Source organism: Mus caroli, chromosome X (genome assembly GCF_900094665.2).
Source record: "Mus caroli chromosome X, CAROLI_EIJ_v1.1, whole genome shotgun sequence".
NCBI classification, from domain to species: Eukaryota; Metazoa; Chordata; class Mammalia; order Rodentia; family Muridae; genus Mus; species Mus caroli.
The window spans coordinates 43,830,006-43,841,468 of record NC_034589.1 but is presented as its reverse complement, the minus strand read 5'-3'; the positions used below and the strand labels follow the sequence as shown (position 1 = coordinate 43,841,468).

The 11,463-nt window shown below is 44.0% G+C and overlaps 1 non-coding gene and 1 pseudogene across 1 annotated transcript; one reads left to right on the top strand and one right to left on the bottom strand.

Annotated features, from left to right (window-relative positions):
* Window positions 1-7,720: 7,720 nt before the first annotated feature.
* On the bottom strand, window positions 7,721-7,857 carry LOC115030173. The gene has a single exon (XR_003835794.1). It is a non-coding gene; the product is annotated as a small nucleolar RNA SNORA48 (small nucleolar RNA).
* Window positions 7,858-10,697: 2,840 nt separating this feature from the next.
* LOC110287153 overlaps window positions 10,698-11,463 on the top strand; it is a 969-nt pseudogene continuing 203 nt past the window's right edge.

Genomic DNA, 11,463 nt, shown 5'->3' with positions numbered 1-11,463 from the left:
CAGCTTCTGGCTATTATAAATAAGGCTGCTATGAACATAGTGGAGCATGTGTCCTTCTTACCAGTTGGAACATCTTCTGGATATATGCCCAGAAGAGGTATTGCGGGATCCTCTGGTAGTACTATGTCCAATTTTCTGTGGAACCGCCAGACTGATTTTCAGAGTGTGCTGAAACCCAATGTCCATTAGGAGGGTATTTATTCAGGAGGAGCCTTTGATGGGGAGGTGATTACATCATAAAGTCAGAGTCTTGGTGAATGAGAAAGTGCCCTGCAAAAAGAGACTGTGAAAGGCTTTCTTGCCCCTCTCCTGCCAGGAGACACAGAAAAGAAAATGGCATCTAAAACTAAGAATGAAGACTTCAGCAGACATTTGTTCTGTTTGTCCCTTTATCTTTAACTTCATATCTTTCAGAACTATGAGAACAATGAGAAATAGACTTCTGCTTTTTATAAGCTGTCAAGTCTGTTGTATTTTTATAATAGCAAGCCAACTAGGCTTAAATGAAGGTTTTTATAAAAAATAGTTCTTGAATTAAATAAGAATTATGAAATATTTTAACTGAATATAAATAATAATATAACATCAAAAATTGTCAGAATGCCACTAAATGAATATAAAGCAGGATATCTACTACAACAAATGCTTCCATTAATAAACAAGGGTAGAATCTAGGTATGGCAACACACACCTGTAATATTGGTGATCACAAGGTTGAAACCTGTCTGGGCTAGATAGCATGAATTTGATAGAAACTAGGAAGAAAGAAAGAAAAGGAGGGAGGGAGGGAGAGATGGAAAGATGAAAGGGCTTCAAAGGAGTGTCTACCTTAAGGATTCTGCCTTAAGAAACTATAAAGAGAAAAATAACATAAAGAAAAGGATATTATAGATAAGTACATACGAAATAGTGAAAAAAAAACAAAACAAAAAAAATAGGACAAAAGAATGCAATAAAACCTGGTTCTTTTTTTATTAGCTATTTTATTTATTTTAAACCTGGTTCTTTAGGAAAAAAAACTGGAAAATCTTTAGCCAGACCTATTAAAGAAGGCAAAACTTATTAGTATCACAGGCTGGCATGTAGCGCACATGGAGTGTGCTTACCTAGCATATATGAGGGACCTAAAAATAGTAATATTAAAAAGATGAAATATAAAATCACTATAGATATAACACATATAAGACGGAGAAATAAGGGAAACATGAGCAGATTTAGAAAATACAAACTATTAATTTGTTTCATAGACCTAGAGCTCTTGATGTAAATGAACAAATTGCTTAAAAACCACAAACCATAAAAAAGCACTCAAAAGTAAATCATGACCTTAATAGCTGTCTATTAAGTAAATTGAACTCAGTTTGGAAATTCTCCATGAGGAGAACTCTAGGCCTAGATGGTGTCATTAGTAGTTTACTGAAGATACTAGCAGGGAATACACCAAATTTATATAAACTTTTATACGACCTTGAAATTGAAAGCAATTTTCAAATTACTCAACAAGATCAGCAATACCCTTAGATCAGACAGCTCTCAAAAGAAGAAGAAAAAGAAAACAAATGGCTACTAAGATTTGTAAAAGTGTTCCATATCCTTAGCTATAAGAGCAAGGCAGATTAAAACTACTTGAGATTTCATCTTACCCTCACTGTGAAGAATCACATTTGAAGCTAGCTTGTAAAGTTTGTTGAGACCCTGTGTCAAAGAAACCCTTAATAATAGCAAGGGGGCACAAATTTAAAAAAAATAAAACAGAGGTAAAACAACCATCATTTTAAAAAGTAAGATTTACACAGTGGTTGTTCAAGTTTGCACTCCCACCAGCAAGGGAGGAATGTTCCCTTTGCTCCACATCCTCATCAGCATGTGCTATCCCTTGAGTTTTTTGATCTTAGTCATTCTGACCAGTGTAAGATGTAATCTCGGAGTTGTTTTGATTTGCATTTTCCTGATGACTAATGAATCTGAACATTTCTTTAAGTGCTTCTCGGCTACTTCAGATTTCCCAGTTGAGAAGTCTCTGTTTTGCCCTGTACCCCATTTTTCCAGCTATATTTATTTATTTATTTACTTATTTATTTACTTATTTATTTACTTATTTATTTATTTATTTATTTATTTATTTATTCACCTTACATCCTAATCACAGCCTCCCTCCTCCCAGTCTTCCCTTACATTGTACCTCCCCTTACTACCCTTCCCTTTCACCTCTGAGAAGGGATTGTTACCCCACTCCCGGTACCAAACCACTCTGGCACCTCAAATCACCCACAGGACTAGGTACATCCTCTCCCACTGAGGCCAGAATAAAGCAGTCCAGTTAGGGGAACAGGATCCATAGGCATACAACAGAATCAGGTAAGCCCCTGCTGTTGTGTTTTATAAAAAAGGAAGAACCAGGATATGTTTGGTAGAGGTGCAGTATGGTGAGGTGTAAGGAGATGTCTCTGCAGGCCCATGCTGAGGCATCCCTTCCCCTTGAAGTACCAACCATACAATGGGTATAGTATGGAATAGAGTTTATTTAGGGCATGGGGAGGGGAGGGGAGGAGGGAGGAGGGAGGAGAGAGAGAGAGAGAGAGAGAGAGAGAGAGAGAGAGAGAGAGAGAGAGAGACTGATAAGGAACACCTAGAGAGAAAGGGGGTGGGGAGGGGGAGAGAAGGGACAGAGAGGGATAGAGAATAAGAGGGTAAGAGAGAGAGGAGGGGGCAAATAGCAAATAGTGAGTCAGGAATAGCTAGCTGTTGCCAAGTAACTGTGGGGTGGAGCCTAGAAGGAATGCTAACAGCCCCTATAGTTGTTGGGGAACCCACACAAAGACTAAATTGTACATCTGCTACATACATCCTGGAGGTGGGCAGGACTAGGTCCAGCCTATCTATACTGTTTGTTTGGTGGTTCATTCTCTGTGAGCCCCCAAGGGTCCATGTTAGTTGATTCTTTTGGTCTTCCTATGGAGTTCCTATCCCCTCCCCTCCTTAATCCTTCCCACAGCTCTTCCACATGACTTCCTGAGCTTGGTCTAAAGTTTGGTCTCTGCAACTGTTTCATGTACCACATTTTAAAAAATTGAGTTACTTGTATTTAATTTTTTGAGTTCTTTATATATTTTGGATATTAGCCCTCTATTGGATATAGGGTTGATAAAGATCCTTTCCCATTCTGTAAGGTGCCATTTTGTCCTATTGACAGTGTCCTTTGCCTTACAGAAGCTTTGCAGTTTTATGTAGTCACATTTATTATTTGTCGATCTTAGTGACAGTTTCTCAGAAAACTGGAAATAGTTCTACCTCAAGATCCAGCTATACCACTCCTGGGAATATACCCAAAAGATGTTCTACCCTACCACAAGGACATTTGCTCAACTGTGTTCATAGCAGCTTTATTTGTAATAGCCAGAAATTGGAAACAACCCAGATGTCCCTCAACCGAAGAACAGATGCAGAAAATGTGGTTCATTTACACAATGGAATACTATTCAGCCATTTAAAAATGAGGACATCGTGAAATTTGAAGTCAAGTGGATGAAACTAAAAAAATATCATCCTGAGTGAGGTACCACAGACCCAGAAAGAAAAGCCTGCTATGCACTCCCTTATAAGTGGACATTACCATAACGTACAGGATATCCATGCTACAATCCACAGACCCAAAGAAGCTAAGTAAAAAAGAGGGCCCAAGAGAGAATGCTTGAATTTCACTCAGAAGGGTAAATAAAATAGACATCCATTAGAAGTGGATGGAGAGGGAAGTGGGTGAGAGAGGGATGGGAAGGGGAACAGAGGTGAGGATCAGGTATGGGGAGAGCGAGGGTGGGAATTGAGAGGGTTGGAAGAAAGAAGGGAAATCAGTTGGGAGGCATCTCTGAAACAAGCTGGGATAGAAGAGGTTCCTGGGAAGATATGGGGGTGACCCTAGGTAAGAGTCCTAGCTGCAGAAGTTATGGAGCCTTAGATGTTCGTCTCCTATAGCCAGGAAGGACTTCTAGTGGAGGCAAGAGGCACCAACCTACCCACAAAACCTTTGACCCCAAATCGGCCCTGCCTACGAAATGTGCAGGGATAAGGATGGAACAGAGATTGAGGGAATGTCCAACCAATGGCGCCCCGACTTGAGACCCATCCCATGGGAGCGAGCCAATCCCTGACACTGTTAATGATAGTCTGCTATGCTTGCAGACAGAAGCCTAGCATAACTGTCTCCCGTGAGGCTTCATCCAGCAGCAGATGGAAACAGATGCAGAGACCTACAGCCAAACTTAAAGCATAACTCAGAGAGGGTTATGAAAGAATCCAGGGAAGGACTGAGGTAACCAGAGGAGTCAAAGACCCGACAAGAAGAGCCACAGAGCCAACTAACCTGAGCCCACGGGGGCTCACAGAGACTGAGCCACCAACCAAAGAGTAGGCAGGGGTTGGACCTGGGCCCCCTACACATATTTAGCAGATGTGCAGTTTGGTCTTTATGTATGTCCCCTAACAATTGTGGGGGCTCTCTGTAACTCAGGCTGTTGCCTGTCTTTAGATCCTTTTCCCCTAGCTGGGCTGTCTTGTTTGGCCTCAATGGGAGAGGATGTGTTTAGTCTTGTTGAGATTTGATGTGCCAGGGTGGGTTGGCATCCAGTAGGTGGCATCCCTTCTCTGGGTGGGATGGTGGGACAGTGCAGGAGGGGGGCTGTGATTGGGGTGTAAAGTAAATACATAAATAAGTAAATAAAAAATAAAAAATAAATTGGAAAAAAGAAGATTTGTGGCCCTCCAAAGTAACTGCTAAAAGAATGAGAGGCATGAGGAACCAGTGAACAGAAGGAAATTCTTAAAAATTAAACTTTCCTAAGAGCTCATTTTTGGAATATCTGTGCCTGTCTGCCTCTATCTATCTGTATGTCCGGCTATAGTCTTCAAGTCCTACCAAAAGATGAGAAACATCCCAATCCCAATATACAAGCACCAAGTCCATCATAAAAGCATATGTAACACTTATACTCCTGAAGGAAATGCTAATTAAACTCCACCACAACCATATTGGAAAATGAAAAGAAAAAGAAAATGAAAATCAAAAGCATAGAAATGGATGGTGTAGGAAATGGAAAGAAAGGAGAAGTCAGAAGCACAGAAAAACTTTAAGAGGTAAGTGGGACAAATAGCCTGGCAACAGAAGCAAGAGAAGTTTGTGTCTGTTCTCTTCTACCAGCTCCTTAGCCTCCTGGTCTCTCTGCTGGGATTCCAAAACAACACAAGGGGCCAAAATCCCTGTTCACATTTTCAGCACCCGGGTATTCAAGAACTAGCAGCCTTGAAGGAGTGAGGTAACTCCTGCTTATAATCTCAGCATTTAGGAGGCGGGGGCAGAAAGATGGGCATGAGCTGAACACCACTGTGAGCCATAGAATGAGTTCCAGGCTAGTTTGATCTGTACTGGGAGATCCTGACTAAAAGCAAAACAACCTAAAAATCCTCTAGGGAGTGATATTAGTGAATGCTGGTTAATCAGTCATTTGTGCTTGTTCATAAGAGGAAATAATTTTAAGTAGACAATGTATCAAATGCCTTTATTTGATTGGACACGTGGCTAGCTAACACCATGCTAGAATTAACAAAGGAGAATGACTTTTTAGTTCATAGATGTAACTCTTGTTTACCAAAACTTTCCTCCCTATTTCTTCTTTTATTAGATATATTTTTTATTTGCATTTCAAATGTTATCCCCTTTCCTCGTTTCCCCTCTGAAAATCCCCGTATCCCCTCCCTGCTCCACTGCTCACCAACCCACCCACTCCTACTTCCCTGACCTGGCATTCCCCTAGATATTTCTTTCTTTTGAACTTTTAATTGACTCTTTGTGAGTTTCATATAAAGTACCTCAGTCCTGCTTGTCACTCCTTTCCTTCATATCTGACTCTCACTCTTGCAACCTCCCTCAAAAAACAACAAACACAACAACACACAAACAAACAACCACAAAGCATAAAAACCTCTCATTCTGGAATCTGTAGGAAGTCACAGTCACAGTGTGTTCCGCAGTTTATCCCTCTGTCCACAAATCTTCACTTGCAAATGTTTACTGTAATGGGTCATTGGTCTGGTTTGAGATCTCTGGCTTCTGTGACACCATTAATATTGGATCCTCATTGGAACTCCTCCTGGTTATCCTGTCATTGCCCTGTGTCATGGAGATCCTGCAAGTTTCAAACAGCAAGACTAGCCCCCTCCACAGCACCATTCGTAGATGAAATAGATTTAGGGATGGGTCATTCCAGAACCCTGGATCTGGGCTTGGATGATAGATGAGCTGGTCAGCCTGTAGGCTCTCCCTTATCAGCACCATGGGGTGAGCTCTCCATCACTGCTCTAGCTAGGCCACCCAATGCTGACCTCTTCAGGAGGCAGGGTCAGCTTTCTTGCTCTCATGCCCTCAGGGCTGGCTCACTCATGCCTTCACCATCAGGGCCAGCTTTATTGTGTTGGCCAGGTGAGATGCAGGGCCGGTTCTCCAGATTGGTTCTCCAGATTGCAACACCCAGTAATGTGGTAGGGCTAGCTCTCCAACTCTCATGCCCTCCAGGGCCAGCTCTCCCAACTACAACAGGTGGTGAGGGAGAAGGGGGAGAAGGCACCACCCCCATACCTACATTACCTTAAGGCATACTAGTGGTGGAGCCAGTTTTCCCTAGCTTTCATCCTCAGGGCTGGCTCACCTGCATTATCTCAACCAGGGCTATCACTACTATGCTGCCCTGGAGAGATGCAGGGCCTGCTTTCTAGAGTGTTGCAACAGGCAAAGCGCAAGACAGGCTCTCCTGACTTCATGACCCCAAGACCAGATCTCCTGACTCATATGTGGCAAGAGGCAAGGAGGAGTGGTAGGGCCAGATATCCTGTGCTCTTGCCCTTTGGGCTGGCTCACCTGTTCCCCCAACACTACATTCAGGTCTGCTGTGCTGTCCAGGAGAGGCTTTAGCCCAGGTCTCTTGAGTGCTGCAGCTAGTAAGGGACAGAGCTAGCTTTCCTGAGCTCCTGGCCCTGTAGGCATCTTTCCCAACTGCTAAATGAAGGGGAGGGGCATCACCTCTGCAGCTCAGCAGATGAATGCCCTTGGGGCCAGCTCCACTGTTCTGCCTGGATGAGGCACAGGGCCCACTCTCCAGAGTGCTGCCAGGTGAGAGATGGGGCCAGCTCCCCAGAGCCTCATATCCAGTGTGGAGCAGGGCCAGTTCTATATAGCTCCTGAACATCCAGGAGGTCCAGAACTACTACCCCAACCAGGGACATCCCCATGTTCTCTGGTGGTAATATGAACCAGGGACATCGACATCAACCCCTGCCACTGATAGTCATGGACTCAGACATGGCCCTCATCAGGAGCTCAGACTGGGTCCCCCCCATGGCCCCAGGTGGCAGGACTGGATACTCAAAAAAAAAAATAGGCTACTCCTCTCCACCCTCCAGTCTCCAGTCCTTCTTCATAATGCTCAAGCCATTCCACTGTTTTCTCTCCCATCTGACCACTACATTCTCTAATGTTACTTCCAGTTCCAGGCTGGCCATGTGGCTGGCAGGCCCCTGGGTGACATCTTTCATCCACATGTGTGGTGTGTAGGTGTCTATGACATGCCTATGCCATACACTGGAGGGGCAGGTCTGTGGGTGGCATTGCAGTCCACAGTCTCTGTCTTCCTTCTTCTGTACTTGCACTGCCTGGATTTGATTAGATTTGATTTGATGGGTCCTAGGCATAAGACAGCTTTGGCCACCAAGCCAGGACCAAGCTAGGATGAACAAAGGACAGTCATCTGCTCTGTTCTTGGTTGATATAAGAACAATACCACCAACAAGGTGTCTCTTTGCTCATTGCCTGGGAGTGGCAAGATATTTCTAAAGGAGAATCAAAAGGAATGAAGATCTCCAATGGTGTGTGAGCTGGCTAGTTTATGTCTACCAGCCACAAGTTCTAGCCATATGAGAGACCCTCATATTTAAATTTTAAAAATTAAAAAATAATGCCTCCATAAGATCAGGCTATAGGCGAGCCTATTAGGCATTTTCTTAACTAGTGCTTGATGTGGGAGTGTCTAGTCATTGTGGGTGGTGCCAACCCTGGACTGGTGGTCCTGGGTTCTATTAAAAATGAAGCTGAGTCGGGTGTGGTAGTACACGCCTTTAATCCCAGCACTCAGGAGGCAGAGGCAGGTGCATTTATAAGTTCGAGGCCAGCCTGGTCTACAAAGTGAGTTCCAGGACAGCCAGAGCTATACAGAGAAACCCTGTCTCGAAAAACAAAAACAAACAAACAAAAACAAACAAACAAACAAAAAACAACAACAACAACAAAAGGAAGCTGAATTAACTCTGGGGAACAAGCCAGTAAGCATCACCCCTCCATGGCCTCTGCATTAGCTCCTGCCTCCAGGTTCCTGCTTTGAATTCCTGCCTTCACTGCTTTTGATGATGAACTGCTATGTGGAACTGTGAGTGAAATAAAACTTGTCCTTCCCAAGATGCTTTTGGTCATGGTGTTTCACCACAGCAACAGCAACCATAACTAAGGTAGGTATAGAAAAAGAAAGAAATGAAATTTGATCAAAATTATTGATGGTTGAATTACAATGGTTCTTTTTTTTGTAGTTATTTCATTTACTTACATTCCAGCCATTGCCCCCTCCCAGTATCCCTTCCCACAGTTCCTCATCCCATTCTTCCTCCCTCTTGCCTCTGAGAGGGTGCTTCTCCTTCTCTCCACCAGGCACACCTTCCTTTCCTGGAACCTCAAGTCTCTCAAGGATTACAGGTATCCTTTCCCACTACGGTCAGACCAGGCAGTCCTCTGCTACCTATGTGCTGGGGGCAGGTAGGGCGGGGGGAGCTCAGACCAGCTGGTGTATGCTGCTTGGTTGGTGGCTCAGTCTCTGGAAGGGCCCAGGGTTTGGGTTTGTTAAGACTGCTGGTATTCCTATGGAATCACCTTCCCCTTGAGCTTCTTCAATTCTTCTCCTCACTCAACCATAGGGGTCCCCAACATCAGTCCAATGGTTGGGTGTACCTGCATCTGTTGCAGTCAGCTGCTGGTAAGGCTTCTCAGAGACAGCCATGCTAGACTTGTGTCTGTAAGCACACCATAGCGTCAGTAATAGTGTCAGGCCTTGGTGCCCCCTTATGGGATGGATCCCAAGTTGGGCAGGCCATTGGACCGACTTTCCTTCAGTCTTTTCTCCATTTTTGTCCCCGCAGTTCTTTTAGACAGGAACAATTCTGGATCAGAAATTTTGACTGTGGGTTGGTAACCCTGTTCCTTCACTTGAGGCCCTGTCTATTTACCAGAGATGGACTCCTGGCGTTCTCTCCCCCCACTGTTGGGCATTTTGGCTAAGGTCACCCACACATTGAGTCCTGAATCTATCACATCCCAGGTTTCTGGTACTTTATATAGAGAGTCACTCTGCCTCCCACCCCTAGACACTGCATATTTCCTTTCATTCTCTGAGCTTCCTTATTCTTTTTTCAACCCCCCTAAAACAGGACAAATGTCAGCAAACATTCCTCATTGATGGTCAGCAAACTAACAAGATGTACTTGAGCTGAAGCTGAATTTTATTGCTGATGATATTTTAGCTAGTCTCTCCAGAAGCAATATCACATCAAACAATTTTTTCCAGTGCTGTGTATTTGACCCAGGGCTTCATGAATGCTAGGCAAGTACTATACCACTGAATGAAAACCAAGTGCGCCATTGGCAGTATGACTCAGAATGTGACTTAAACAGAATGTATCCAGTGCTCACAGAATCATTTAATAAGACAAATAGAACCCAACATAGACAGGAGTCTAGCATGGGCTAGCAGTCCTATTTCCTATGTTTAAGGACATAAACTGACCCTGGCCTTAAAGAATCCTAGGGCTTGATGCCTGATGGCATTTTTCTGGGAGCTCTTTCTCACAAATGTAACTCCAAAGTTGCTCTTGCTTCTAAAGCCAGCAGCCTGTGTGTTGCCCTTCGGGTTAAGAAGTCAATGCAGAAGCTCCCTAGACCCAATGAGTCAGGAAATGTATGTAGCCACTAGTTGGCTAACAGCCTCAACTCAGCTCTCAGGGGCTGATGGCATGAAACTCTGGAGTCACACGTATTCTAGTGGCCGAAGAGTAGACTTCTGTCAGGATGGATAGAGGTGACTCCATTGAACCACACTGCTGCTGACAGTGGTGCGGTGCCAGAAGAGCAGCAGACACTGGGTTTTTTTTTTTTTTCACACGAGGAAGGCTTTGTTCATACTTCTAGGGTGAAGAATAGTGAAATAGCATTTGAGCATCATATGCAAACAAGAGAGTTTAAGTTCCTTAGAGACCATATGGCCAAAGACTTGACAAAAAACAACAACAACAACAACAACAAAAATCAAAACAAAAAACCAAACCAAACAAACAAAAAACTGACTCATGGTTTCAGAGAGAGAGAAAGAGAGTTCAGTTTATTCCAATGGTCTTGTCATGATGGTGGAAGTGTCTCTATCCCTAGTGGCAAGAGCATGTATTCACACTGTAGTCATAGGCCAGGAAACAGAGACAATGGCTAGAATAAGAAGCAGGTATTACCCTAAAAGGTCTTCCCAAGGGACCTTCTTTTGTCATCCCACTTTTGTCCCACTTAAAAGTTCAATGACTTGGCCATTTCCAGCAACTCAAGCCTTGTCTGCATCTCTGCAATGGAGCCTTTAGGACAAATTCTACAACCATGGAGGGGTCTTCAGGAAAGAAACTCAGTTTCAAGCCAGCCTTTGATAGGAAGGTTCACAAGAAGTATGACACCCAACAAATTACAGAAGAGAAGAGAGATCAAGGTTGCCCAGAGGAAGACAGAGGCCAAACACCGACCTGGTGTTACTTCCAGAAATCCTGTGTTGTTGAGCAGTTGGTTACATCTTCCATAGCCTGTGACCACAATAACTTTGTACACTGAGAATGAAACCAGGTCTAGGAGAGAGGAAGCACAGCTGAAGAATCCCTGGCAGCTTTGTGCATTGAAGAGACTACAGAACCATCAAGTTGGAGAGAGTAAAGGGAGCCTACCATGTCCACTGAAGCTCACAAAGCCTGCAGAAGGAATTACATTGGGAATGCAGGATGAAGCCAATGAGCAAAGTAGTACTGAGGATCATCAGCTCACGCCTGGAGAAGTCACCTCTGCCCAACCCCGATGCTTGGGAAAGACTGAGCAAGTGTCTCTTCATCTGTCGCCTTCTTTCTCCAGTCCAGGGGTAACAATGCCAGTGCCTCTTCATCTGTCACCATCTTACTGCATACAAGAAGAACTATTGCAAGCCGGGTGTGGTGGCGCACGCCTTTAATCCCAGCACTCGGGAGGCAGAGGCAGGCAGATTTATGAGTTCGAGGACAGCCTGGTCTACAGAGTGAGTTCCAGGACAGCCAGGGCTACACAAAGAAACCCTGTCTCGAAAAACCAAAAAAAAA